Here is a 14,604-nt window from a genome sequence, read left to right on the forward strand (position 1 = left end):
CTTGAAGGCCTAAAGCCAAAACATTGGCTATCCTTGTAGCCTCTCTATTTCTCTTAATTTTTGGTCTGCAAACTTTAGTTGTTAACCATCCAGAAGTTTAATGATATTACCCTATAACAGAGCTCAGCATCACTGTCTGTCTGAATATCAAACACTTTAGATATAACGTGGAACTGCTGTTGTCCAGCAACCATGTATATTCTAAAATTTAAATCCCTATAGAATGAAAAAATACACATTTTTACACAGGAATTTAGAAATCAAACCATACACAACATTGTAGCAGAACAATCCTATGACATTTTTTTCTTGTCTCTTTTCTTTTATTACCTTTTTTAAACAAACATTTACTTTAAAGAGAGTATAGCAATAATTGATATGACATTAGAAGCAGTACTCATTTAGAATACCAAAATAACAGGTATTTCAAGCATGGTTTTCGTATTACACGTTGCTATCCTCAGTTTAGTTGCTTAGTTCACAGATATCAGCATATAGAGTTAGGGTGAGAATTCTACCTATTAACTATTTTCAAAAGCCTGATGGAGAGTCTTAAGACCATTGCCTTAACCATCTTGTTTATATAAATGTATGGTTTTGGGGGCTGGTGAGATGGCTCAGTGGTCTAAAGCACCTACTTAGAACAAGCTTAGCAAAGCACAGGGACCGCGGTTGGATCCCCCAGCACCACATGCCAGCCAGCCCCGCCCCCTGGTGGGCTGAGCTGGCCACACACACACACACACACACACACAATAAAATAAAATAAAAACACTTTAAATAAATAAATGTATGGTTTTGCCCCTGCCATATTTCCTAACTTTTCTCCTTTCTCTTCGTATTTAATCTTTAAGTTCTCACTTTCCATTTAACCGTTTTATACCTTTCAATTTTTATTTCTTCTTTTGGTTCTTACACTAGGGAGACTATGATATTTACACACGTGGGTCTGGTTTATTTCACTTATTAGTATATCTTCAGGTTGCATCCATTTATATATGGCTTCAAGTTTATTTTTCTTTATAGCTGAGTAATACACCATTATATAAAAATACCACATCTTTTTCATCCATTCCTCATGTGATGGGCATTTTGGTTGTTTCCAAGCTTTGGCTATCACAAATTGTGCTGCTATAAAACATAGGTGTACATATATCATTATGATACGATGTTTTCAGTTCTTTTGGGAAAATTCCCAGAAGGGGGATAGTTGGATTGAATGGGATTTCCAGTCCTAGTTTTTGAGGAGTTTCCACACTGATTTCCATAATGGTTGCACCAGTCTACATTCCCACCAGCATTGGAGAAGGGTTCCTTTCTCCCCCGCAGCCTCTCCAACATTTGTTATTGGTTGATTTCTTTATGATAGCCATTCTTACCCCAGAACATTTTCAAGTTTTTTTTAGAAACAGAGCTTTGAAACACCATAATAGTCTCCCCAGTCATGACTAAGTCATCCTCATTATAACATCCAAAGTTTTGTTTAGTTTCACTTCAAAACTTTGGATATTGGGGCTAAGGAGATAGTTTGGTGGTTGGACCCGGTTCAATCCTATGCCAGCTCCGGAACCCGCAGGCACACTGTGCCAGCCCCGAAAACCAGGGCATGGTGGTATACCCCTGTCATCCCAGTGCTGGGGAGGCAGACACAGGAGAATCACTACAAGTCTGAGCTGTGTATTGAGACCCTGTACCAAATAAACACTAATTTTAAAAAAAATTGGGTACTGTTTATGGATGAGAAGCATTCCTTCCATATGAAGGATATAATAGGCACAAAGTGAATGGCTGTATTTGTCATAACCATGATAATAACCCATGAAAAACTCAAACACACATTGATGAAGGTAACTCCTAGTTAGAACACATGATTTTGTTACATAATAGTTTCCTTTCAACTTAAAAGTTATATGCTGAACTCAACACAACATGAAATGACCTTAGAGACTGTTAGGAAGATTCATAATCTAGCATGATTCTGTGCTCACACTGGTTTCCTCACTACTATGAATGCCTCTCCTTCATTACTGTACCTGCTAGGGGGTGAGCCCAAGGCCTTCACACCAAGCTATATACCCCCTCTTTTTTTTTTTTTTTTTAACTTTAAGGTCTCACTAGTTGCCCAGGCTAGGCTCGAACTTGTGTCCCTCCTGCCTCCAACTCTCAGGGTGCTGGATTGTAGGCACAGGCCATTATATCTGGTTTCTGCCATCATTGTCATATGTAACTGCACTCTGTGCTGAATTCTATAAAATGGAAAGAGGGGGAAAAGTGAATTTATGTATAGAAACACTCCTATGACATGCTTTTGAAAACTTGGAACAAGGGCTCTTTTACAGCTGTGCTCTCTTACAGCTGTGCCTTTGTCTTTCTGCTCTCTGCTTAACTCCCTAGGAGCCCCCTGTTCCACAGTATTCCTTCTAAAGAGAAGGGGGAGGCTGGGAAAAGTGACAATAATATGAGAGGGTGTCCCTTTTGCCTCCTAAGACACTGTAGGAATGCTCTTGCATCTTTCAAGTCACTTGTTCCTGTTTCTAAAATAGCCTGCTGGAGACCTGGTCAGGTCATTGGCACCGAAGTGGCCCACTAAGGACAGTGCTTGTGCAGTGAGATTAGTTCCTTTGGTCAGGCACTGCATGCTTGCTTGTAGTGCAGGCAGATGAGATCCAGGACCTGGAGGGAGCCACAGGCCTTAGAGGAGAGCTAGATGCTGAGGACAGCAAGACCACTGTACAGACCACCCTGCACACCAGAGACACTCACACATACAGACGCCAGGTATCTGGCATGTCCTGTGATGGTCGTTACAGTCATTTGGTTTCTTGCTGTTACTGCTGTAGAGAAACAAGGTCCTAGAGACCAGACAAGGAGCCAGCTACTGCTTCACGAAGATCACTTAAGGTCATATTTTTTTTCTGAAAATGTTGTCTACACTCAAGTATCAACTCAACTATCTCCCTAGGAAGAGATAGGAAACTTAATAAACATGGTTTCCTCTAAAACATATCCAGGGGCTGGGGAGATAGCTTGGTGATCTAAGCACCTACCTGGTATACGCAAGGATCCAAGTTTGATCCCTGGTACCACATGCTATGCCAACCACAGAACCCTGGTTGTGCTGTGCTGGTCACCGAAACCAGGCACAGTGGCACATACCTGTAATCACAGAGCTGGGGAGGCTGAGACAGGAGGATCACTGAGTCTAAGCTGCATAGTGAGACCCTGTATCAAAATAAGTAAATAAATAAATGCAATAAACCTATTAATACTAACCAAGAAAAACTGAAAACAAAATTGTAAGCTCAAAAATAAAAATAAAGAGAGAAGGATCTTTTTGTTTTGTCCTCCAATTTAACTTTTTAAAAACTGAGCACACACACACACACACAAAAAAAAAAAAAACAGCACCAAGTGAAGGTGAAGCAAAGCAATCAAAAGCAACCTTTTTTACTTCTAAAATACCATGTCACTTTCCTTAATCATCCTAATGGAACCCTATGGAAAGAGGCCATTACATTTAGGTCACCTATTTTAGTCCAGAGTAGTACATTGAAGTTATTCAATTGCTGAAGCAACATTTTGTACTGAAGGAAATCCTCCCCTTACACGTGCCCTTAGATCTTCTAGCCCTCCCCGGATTAGGATCAACATTACCTTGAAAATCCCTTAGTAGCTAACAAAAAGAGGGTGAAATCATTACTCAATTTGAAGCATCCATCAAATGAACATAGAGTTGCTTGGGAGTAGATTCTTAGCCCAGAGTGGAATTTGTGTGTGACGCCTAGTTAGAAATCAAACGTTGTAAGGAGTTTGACCCTCACATGTCACAGCACAGAAAGTCTAACAAACCTGCTTCCAGCTACCTCTGATGACACAATGCCAAAATGCAGCTCAGTAAAAAGCAGTCCACCAGAGGCCAAAATTGAGCCCAAGACTGTCCCTGAGGCTGGGCTGCCTCTCAGGGCATACCCAGAGAACTGGAAGGACAGTGGAGAAAACAAGTCCTGCACCCTGCAATGTTGCCCCAGGTAAATACTCAGTGGCAAAGTGACCTTGTGTCACTTTACAGGTACCAAAGGGCAGACACTGACTGCTGCGGATTAGACCCAGGCTTTGCCCACCAATCAGCAAACGCGTGGGGCTGCTCTCAGGTTGGCCACTAAGAGCCTGGTCATGGAGGCCACCACAACACTATGGGACCAGGGGAGAGCAGGACACACAAACAGGGACACAGCTTTCCCAGAAGAATGGTAAAGCTGGGGGCCTGGCCCTAGCTCAGGCCTTTAAGTGGCTGCTTCCACAAAGCTGTCAGCCTCAGGTTGCTGGAGTTCAAACCTCACACCTCTCCCGGGCAAGTGCAAGGGCCTGAGTTCAATCCCTGGTTCTGCAAAAAAAAAAAAAAAAAAAAAAAAAAAAAAAGAATGGTAAAGCTGAGCTTGTTCTTGCTTGGTTGGGTTTTCCATTATCCTTGGCAACTAACAGGGAAGGTTTCAGCATAGATTATGAAACTATTGGCTGTTTGTTACTCCTATAATAAGCCTTTGCCAGCTTATCCGGGAAAAGCCCGCTGAAAACTGTGTATTTCCTAAGTTAAAACACATGATGAAAGGAGGGGAAGGGAATGAGAAAAAAAACAAGAATCAATATATATGATATATAGGTAAAAAAAATCCCTATGATGAGTGTGATGATTAAACATGGCAAGTATATACTAATTAAAAGTAAATTTTTAAAAATACATCTTTAGGAAATAAAAAAGACATTCATACTAAATCTATAAAACCTTTAAAGACTGTGATGGACAGATAATAACCATGAAAAAAGTTCTGGGTTTCAAAATATTTTGAAAATTGTCTGGATTCAAATCCAGTTACACCACTTCCAGCTGTGGAATTTTCAGTAAATTTCACATCAGTTCTTCACCTCCCTTTCCTCATCTAAATCTGTAAACTTACAAAATTGTTTAGAAAAAGAATCAGTGTATATAGAATATCTTGCATTATTAGTAAATGCCATCTGTAATTACTAATTTTGGTTTGATAGCAATGCTGTGTGGGAGGTGACCCAGGACTGTAATAGCACTATTACCACTCAGGTGCTAGACACTTCAGCAGCACCCTGCTCTCAGTGTCCCTGGTGCAGCTCGAGGGGGCCTGGCCTAGAGGGGACCTCTAACCCAGAGGCAGTCATGTTTAGGGTCCCCAGAAACCACATGGGCTCACTCTGAACCTAGTAATTTGCTTCTCTGTCCTCTCTCCTTTATCCTGAGCACGGGGAACATTGGGAGTGGGTGGTCCTAACTGAAAGGTTCCAGAGACAAGGGAGCCAAAAGGGAGGATCATGGCAAGCAGAGGTTAAACATAAACAATTGCTCTGAAATGGAGAAAAACAAAAGTAGCCAAAGCAAAAGAAAGTAGACAGGAACAAAGCAAGAAATTTTAGCTAAGGTTTTCTAAAATCCAGTTGATGAGTTATACAGAGGTGACTTCTAGGAAGATGGCAGAGTGATGCTGAGCAGCAGAGATGCAGCTTCTGCAATATCTGGAATCCAGATGCTCGAATTCAACAATGTAAGGAAGAGAAGGAGGTTGGAAGTGAGTCTGCAAAGATCTGAAGCAAGAATGAGAGCCCACGGGGCGAGAGCGGAGGGACCACAAGGCAGAGGAGGGCGGTGGCAAGCAGTGCTTTCTCCCTGAGCCCTGACACACCCTGTGGGAGGCATGGCTTGAATCTGCAGATGCTCAGTGACTCCTGGTGACACCAGAGGCCTCCACAGAGAAACACAGCAGCTTGCAGAACAGAGCAGTGGGCTGCAGTGCCTGGGAATCAGACCCCCCTCCCAGATGAAGGCAGTTGGCCAGTAGCCATTTTGGAAAAGGGCCAGTGGAAGTCAGAACTCAGAGCAGCTGCAGGTGGGCTCCACCTAGCAGCTCCAAGTGTCAGGGTGAGGCACAACCAGGCTGATGCAGGTTGTACCTGCTGGACTCAACCTCCTCAGCAGCAGGGAGCCCAAGCTGAAGCCTGCAGGAGCCACTCAGAGTATTGTGGGCTGAAAAACTCGAGCCCCAGCCTCACAGTCAGAACCAGAAGCAGCTTCAACCTTAGTGGAAATAAGAGCCCAGGTTCACTGGGATTATCCACCACGGCAGTGGTTCTACTGCTGGAATCAATCAGGGTAGATCTGAGCTCTGTCTGTCCCTCTGTCAGGGGGGCCTGCCCATTAGCTCAGGTATTTAAGTGCCTGCTAAAACAAAGCAGTCAGGCTCAGGATGCTGTGGTTCGATCCCCTCATCCTCAAGTCAAACCAGACCTGCCCTGAAGGCATCCTGAGTGGTCCCCCCCAAAAAACAAACAAAAAAATCCTTCTGTCCCTCTGTCAACCAGTGACAGCAAAGACACGCCCTGAAGTGAACATGCTTTTTTTTTCAATTTTTTTTCCATTTTTTCCTCTTCTTGTTTGTTCTTATTTTTATATGAAAACACTGTTTCTAGTTGTTTTGTTCTGTTATTATTTCTCATTTTTCACCCCTGTCTTCTTCAGCAGTTCCCAACGCTTGTGTAATCTTCCTCTGTCCTTCAATCTTGCTTCTAATCCCTTTCTCTTCTATTTCGCTAGTTTTTACCCTCTTTTTAAATTTTCTCACCTGAGGGTAAAAGTCACCATTTTAAGAGAATACTTACTATACATAATTTTCCGGTTTGTTTTACATTGATTACAGAACTACAAATCCTGTTCATTTGGTTAAAGGTGGCAAACTAATAGTTGCCACAATTTGTCATTTTCTAGGATGTCCTTGCTGCTGTTGGTACTACTGATTACACTACTTCAGCTAAGGTGACGTAATTGTTCCAATCAGTTTTATGGAGCCCACATGTATGTGTAACCTCAGAAATACAACAGTTGTTTCTCCCCCTTTCAGTTACACAGCAGTCAGAGGTAACTGAGTGTCTCTTCATTGCAACCTAAAACATTCTCATGCACTGAGGCGCTTGAGGGGAGATAACTTGCCCAAGCATATAGAGCTGAAGGGACTTTGGGGATGGCTTAACACCAAGCCCAGTGAGCTCCTAGCTGCCAGCCAGCTTATCTACCAGCTGTGTGATAGATGCTGTGGTTTGATCCCCTCATCCTCAAGCCAAACCAGAACTGCCCTGAAGGCATCCTGAGAGGCCAAAAAAAATTCTTCACAAAGAAGAATTTGGCTCCATGGAGCCTTCAAACAACTCCAAGCATCTGCCCATGTGTCAGCAGCCATAATGAGACCCCAAGAGGCTATTTCAGGGACCATGAGAAGCAAGAAAGAGGTTGAAGTCACTAAGTTTAGGATGGGTTGTTACACAGCAATAGGTAACTGGAACAAGAACAGTCATTGACAGGTCAAGACTCAAAAGTTTCCTGGGTATCCTCCCCCAAACACTCCCCCTCTTGGTTCCTAGGCACCCCGCCCCAACCCCAACCTCAATCCTGCCCCATGCTGTGCTCTGGGCTTGGCTCACTTCCCTCTGACCTAAGTAGAATTAAACCACAAGGAAGAAAAATGGCATCCACCTACTATCTGGCTGTTCCTGCCTGCAATCACCCTCCCTAAAAGATCCTACAAAATCTCCTGTCCAGCCTTTGTTCCCTGCTATCTTGGTCCACTAGACAGCCAGCCTTCTTGCTGTCCCCAATAAATCTTCTACTTGTATCAGAATGCCTGGTCTGGTCGATTGCATGGGTTTATACATAACAGTCATGAAGAACAGATTTTCTTACTTTATATAAACATCATACAAAAAGAATCGAGTCACATTTCTACTGTAACAGCTATTAAATAAATTTGTCACATTACTTCACTTTGGTAAAACATAAATGTACAATGAGAGAATTAGACTAGGTAATCTGTGAAATCTGGGTCCTAAAAGTCCTGATTTCCAATAAACTACACAACCCCAAAGTCCATAGCCCCTAGGAGTGAGTTCCTCAGCCAGGCCACACTTTCCTACCCCAGAAACAGGAGGGGGAAGCTAAAATAAAATTATTCTTTTATAGGCTGTTTTCTTAAATAAAGGATAACAACAATAGGTATCAAACATGTATGAACTAAAATATTACTTTCAGTGAGTGAGACCACCGAGGCCCTGCCGGGTCCTCATTCGACCCAGAGCCCAGGCCCGGCGTGGAACCCTTCAGCAGAACTCCCTACAAAGAGGCTAGAGGCAAGACCCACCCAGCTGATTCAGGAGCGAGAACATCTTGCCAGAGTGGCACAGAGGGTTCACCTCTGAGGGCTGCAGCAGGAAAAAGTGGAGCACAGCAGCCAGACCCAAGCCACACCCACTTGGACAAGTTTGAACTTGGTACATCCAGACCTGGTGCTAAGGTAATAACTCTATCTAAGCTGTATACCAAAGGTCAGAAGACAGTGGTATACAAAATGACAAAGAGAAGGAACAAAATGCAGTCTCAGGCCCGGAGCCCACCCAGAGCAAATACAGAAGACACTAACATAGAAGAAATTGGAAATCACACACCTGAAATCTCTGAAATAATAGCATTGGAAGTAAAGAAACAACTACAGAAAGGTATAGAGGAAATCAGGTCAGAAATAATTTCTGAAGTAAAAAAAGAAATGATAGCTATAATCAAAGAAGTACTAAGTGCTTCTAAAGAAGACACTGATAAAAAAATAGAACAGAATATAAAAATGATGGAATCCTTGAATAAGCAATACAGGAAAGAAATGGAATGCATAAAGCACATTCAAAGTAATATACAGGAAATTAAAACCTCAATCACAAGGTGGCAAAACCGTTTGAGTAAAAGTGAAAATAGACTTACAGACCTTAAAGACACCATTGCAGCTAGTGAAAAAGTAAGAAAAGATCTCTTAAAAACAACTAAAAAAAAATGAAATGTCACTTTCACAAGTACTTTGATTTAATTTATTTTTCTCATTCAATTATTTGATCTGAGGTAGCATAATACCCAAATGAAACAAGAAAGGGAATTATAAATCCAAATAGGTTAAAAATGAATTTAAAATATGAATTTGTTTTTTTCAAAAGAAAGATCCCCACTTTGTTCCTCCAGGGCCTTGAGTAGGTAGACGCCACAGGCAAGTCACTGTCACATATAGCACTCATCTTCTACATAACCTTTCCTCCACAAGGAAAGCACGGCCTTGCTTGCCTCTGTTCCATTACTTTCTCACTCTGCAAAAAAACAAAAGATCATATATTTACCTTGTATCCCTTGTCATGGCCATGACACAGTTTTTCAAGCAGTGGTTGAGACAAGTACCAGTCCCAGCCTCTCCAAAGGCCCTGGAACAGTGCACAGGACCAAGAGGCCGGGATAAATATAGCCAGTGAGAGGGCTCTGATGTCACCTATCTGGCAGCATCACTCTGCACTGATGACTAAACTAGTGTGCATCAAGGTGACCAGGAAGGCAGCACAGGCTAACAAAAGCTCATTAACGTTTGCCATTATCTGTAAAAGTTCCAGGTCTTCCTGCTTTGCTCTCTTCTCCAAACTTGCCCCTCCTGAAAATGTCTTCCTTCTATTGAAGACTAGAAAACATGGGTTCTTTGCCACGATAAAGAAATGGGAAATGCTTCTTTGGGGCATATGTCTTCATTGCTAGTGACTTTAAAAAGCAATAATTTAAAACATATATTTTACTGGACACAGCTATTCATTTTCAGTACAGAAATCTCACCATATACCTTTGTCTGTATTCCCAAGTTGTGAATGTCCAAAAGGAAAAACTAGCCTGCGCTCCACTCGCACACACAGTGCACTCTGCTTTAGCCACCTCTGATAACTGCTATGCTTTGATTGTGACCTCCAGCAAGCATGTATAGGAAATTTAATCCCAGGTGCAAGAGTGCTGGGAGGTGGGGCCACATGGGAAAGTCTGGGTCATGAGGGCACCATGCTTGTGAATAGACTAATGCTAAATATAAAAGGCTCTGAGGCCAGAAATGCAACCTCCTGCTCTCTACCTCCCACAAAATGCTTTCCATCATGGGATGACACAGCCACATGAAGGTCCCCTGAGGCGTGGACTCCCTTGCCTCCAGAACCATAAGTAAATTCCTGATCTATAAAAATTAGCTGGTCCTAAGAATTCTCCTATAGCAGTACAGAACAGACTAAAATGGTGACCCTGCAGCTAATCCATTCATGACACTTTCTACGTGTACCCAGTGATTCTTCCAGCAGAGCAGATAAGATGTATCTTTGGTATCTGACAAGCTACTGGGTTACTTACTGAAATTTACTACTGGTTTCCTTATCAGAAATAAAGAATAACATCAGTACTCCTCCTGCATGCCTGCAGCCTAATGCATAACAAATGCTCAATAAATAGTAATTATATACATAGCGATTTGGTGCTGTGCGTAACCACCTCTGTGTGCTTGTATGTCAAATTATTTAGCTAATTTATAAGCTCTGTACTAGTAAACTGTATATACTGTGACCATACCGAGCATGTCTATTTGGCTCACCATCCTAACCCTAGCAAGTATCACACTCACTGCTATGACGAAGGTGCGCAAATACTTACCAACAAATAAAAGGTACCTAAAAATAAGGTTATTGTGAGAATTTAATAAAATAATACCTGCAAAGGAAAATCCTTAATATTTGGCACACAGCTGGCTGCTGCCATTAGTGGTACCAGTAGAGGTGAGGACACTATTAGTATTGTTTCTCTCAATCCAAGTGTGAACTGAAGTACGACGCATGTACTAGTGTTTAGCAGCCTGAGGCAGGAGGGTCACAAGTTGAAGGCCAGTATGGACTATGTAGCAAGACCCACCTCAAACACAATCAAGCAATAAATAATTATATAAGAAGACACTTCCTCTGCTCTTCAGAAACTGAGATACTCACCAAAGAGATAGCTCTTATCCTTAACTCCCCACTAGTATTGCCATGTTCATTTCTAGTTCTAAATCCACCCACTTTGGGGGGAAGCAATTTACCCACTAATCATACACTCAACTCCTCTGACCTACATTTAACTTCAAGAAAAATAAATATTCCCATAATTAATCAGTAGGTGACAACCCTTCTCAATACAAAGCCCTGGAGATCTTGGAGCTATACCTTCTAAATAGTCTCTTTTGACATGGGAATAGAAAGCTCTGGTCGCCTACCATCATCTTAGAGAGAGAAGTACCTCGCCATGTGTTGCCATCGTTTTCTCCTGACAGAGTTAGATTTCTCAACACATTATACTGTGATCCCTGGCATGGAAGTCTATGCTTATAGTAGACTATGATTCTAAGATAGATTGATTTCTGTACATATTTAAAATCCCTCACATCTACCAATTTTGAGCACATCACATAATTCAGTTTATCAAAAAAAGAAAGAGAAAGGTGCAATATGGAATTTAACATCAGAGTTGTTCCTATATATACATTCTGCCCTCCATTGACACAGAGAACAAAAATTTAATTTTATGTTACAGAAAATTGCAATCCGGGAAGCAGAAAAAGAGTTCAAAACAGAATAGCTCTCATAAGTATGGAAATTTAGCATTATGATTTTGTAAACGCTGCCACTTTATCACATGACAAAGTTTCAGAGACTGAATTCCATCAGTAAATATTAGATTATAACTATATGATAGTGTTTAATTTTGAGATTTTCTGATATAAACCTCAAAACCAAATTTCAATGGTCAGGAACAAGAAAAACAAAATGTCAAGTAACAGAAAGACTTAGCAACCCTCTAAACTGGTAATTCGCAAACTGTGAGCCTGAGAATGTGCGGTCCCTCAGCGCCTGTCCCAGAGGTGAAGCCACCTCCATGCTGGCACTAAGTTACTATTATTTGCCTTTTCCACTTTTACTCTTTCACTGACATACAGAGGGTCGTTTCCACGTTCGCACAGGGAGTGGTACCACAGCGGACAGGATGCAGAAGCGGAGGCAACAGTCTTAACTGTGATGGCCCGAGTAGTTGCAAACAGCCAGGTTGAAACTGGGGGATAAAATGGAAGTGATGATGTTGTACAAGTATTTGGAAGCACTGAACTGCAGGGGAGATGAGTGCTCAGAACTCTTGGCGTGAATTTGAAGTGATCACAATCATCTCTCTGTAGTGACCAACAGATTCTCAAACATGAGTGGGGCCACCAGGTAAGGGAAGATAAGCCAGAGAGCTATTCAAGCAGCAACTTGGGGAGAAGGGCTACTGTTGTAGTTTGGAGTTTTGCAAGAGGAACAATACAGGACTCATAATTTATAGAAAAAAAATTTAATAGGCATATACAAAAAGGAGTGCAGGAAATCTGTCTATATAATAAAGACCAAAGAAGCCAACTGAGGGCCTGGATCCCATGGTAACATCCTGCATGAGTCCAGCTGAAGATCTAGAGCCCATAACAATGCCTCTCACAAGTCCAGCTGGAGGCCTAGAGCCTACAACAATGTCTCATCCAGACCTGTTTCATGGATCTCCACTAGGGAGAGCTAGAAAGTCTGTGCCAGACGCCTGTACTAGTAGGCTGAGGGATCTGCTCTGGAGCCAGGAAGTGGTGCTCAAAGTAAGAACCAGAGCTCCCTGAAGAATCACAGCCATTCTCAATGGAAACAAGGTCCCAGTGAAGAGAATAGTGAGAACAGCCAAGTTGAGTTCATATCAGAAAAGCCAACGTGACAGACTTCTTCAGGAGACTGAGCAGTGCACCATCTTCCTCTCCAGAGTCAGGAAGCAATAAATGCCCAAAGTGAGAGCCAGAGCTCCCCCAAAGTGAACTGTAGCCATTCTCAGTGACAGTGAGGTCTCAAGCTCCTTCCATGGTAAGAACAGCCGAGTTCATCAGGAAAGCCAGCATGACAAGCTCCTCCAGGAAATCAACATCTCCTGGACATTCGCCAACAGCTTCTAAACTTCTTCCCCAGTCCTCCTTTTTATTTTGTTGGCAACAATCATCAGGTGGGACACTCAGCACTAGGCTGGCTCAGTTCAGCTGGGTGTTACAAGCTGCCCACCAGCTGTCAATCCACAGGTACATTTTGGAGAAGATGTTGGGAAAAGCCCACTCAAGAGTTCAGAGTAATGCAGGGTCCTGAAAAGTATTTCAGCATGACAGTAGCCAATGGGGGACAGGAAGATGGACAAAAGAGAGAAAGGAAACAACAGATTCAAGGAAGATGGCTAGTTAACAACATTAAAGCCACAGAAAAGCTAGAAATGGTAAATTATGAGAACCTACAGGATTTGACAAGAATCAGGCCATTGTAAGCTTTAAAGACAATTTTTAGGACCAGGGACATAGCTCAGTAGAATAAGCATCTATCTGGCAAGCACAGGGTCCTGAGTTCAATCCTAGGTACCACAAAATAAAAAGGCAATTTTTAGTTGAACAGTGAGGTCAAAACAACCTATGAAAACTGTATAGGAAGACCAGGCATGGTGGTACACACCTGTAATCCCTGCACTTGGGAGGCTGAAAACAGGAGGATCACTACAAATCCAATCTGTGTAGTGAGACCCTATAGACTCTGTACTAAATACATAAAAATAATTTTTTTTAAAAAGTCAATGTCTTAATTATTGAAACTGTCCTACCAATTTGATTTGAAACTGTCTCATTGCTATTTGTTTCTCAATAAAATTATGGGGAAAAAAGAAATTAAAAAAAAAAAACTGCATGGGAGAAAATTCCAAAAGTGAAAGGAAGATAACTTTTAAAGATGAGGGGGAAAAAAGAAAGTCCATCCAAGATTTTTTTATTTTTAAGTGAAGACCAAATGTATACAGACATAAATGAAATCTTCAAGGGCCTCAAAGTCACTGATGGTGCTAAATACACAGGTAAGGGCAAAAGAAAGTACTGTGAGTAGCAGGACCGAAGCAGCTCCAAATCATCCTGTTCATAGAGCTATTTTTTTAATCCATTACAATGGAATCCTGCAATCCAGAGAACAGAAAACATCAAGGCAATGAGTTAATGGTTAAAAGATCTATTCTGGTCAGACAGATCTATTCTGGACATTTATTTTATTTATTTATTTATTTATTTATTTATATTTAGTACAGGGTCTATAGGTTCTCACTATGTGGATCAGACTCATAGTAATCTACCTGCGTTCAGCCTCCCAAGTGCTGGGATTACAGATGCACGCCACCATGCCCAGTCTCAAGTGCCATCTCAGTGTACCCTAGGGGCAGGGCCCGGCATGGCATGCCAGGGATAAAACCCCAGCCATTGTGTTCGCCTAAGCAGGCACTTTAGTCCTCTGAGCTATCTGGCCAGCCCTATTCTGGACACTTAAGAGGAATTATTTAGATCTGAGAAGAGATCTTTTCTTGTTATGAAGTACAAATCATAGAAGTCCAAGTAGCAGAACTCCATGTAGGAAAATGAATTGTTGTGACAACCACAATTCAGGCTCCACAAAAAACAAATAGGAACCAGAATGAGAAAATTATAGAGAAATGTGACTTTCCCCGATTTGGAAACAATTTCAACTACTATCCCTTAATGTATTCCTGATTTGGCTCTGATAAGAGAACATGAAAATATTCCTCTACATCAATAGCTTCTTTGTATTACAAGTTGAAAGGAGTAGATCATTATTTATTGAAATAAAACT

The sequence above is a fragment of the Octodon degus genome, unplaced genomic scaffold, assembly GCF_000260255.1.
Source record: "Octodon degus isolate 3935 unplaced genomic scaffold, OctDeg1.0 scaffold00003, whole genome shotgun sequence".
Lineage (NCBI taxonomy): Eukaryota > Metazoa > Chordata > Mammalia > Rodentia > Octodontidae > Octodon > Octodon degus.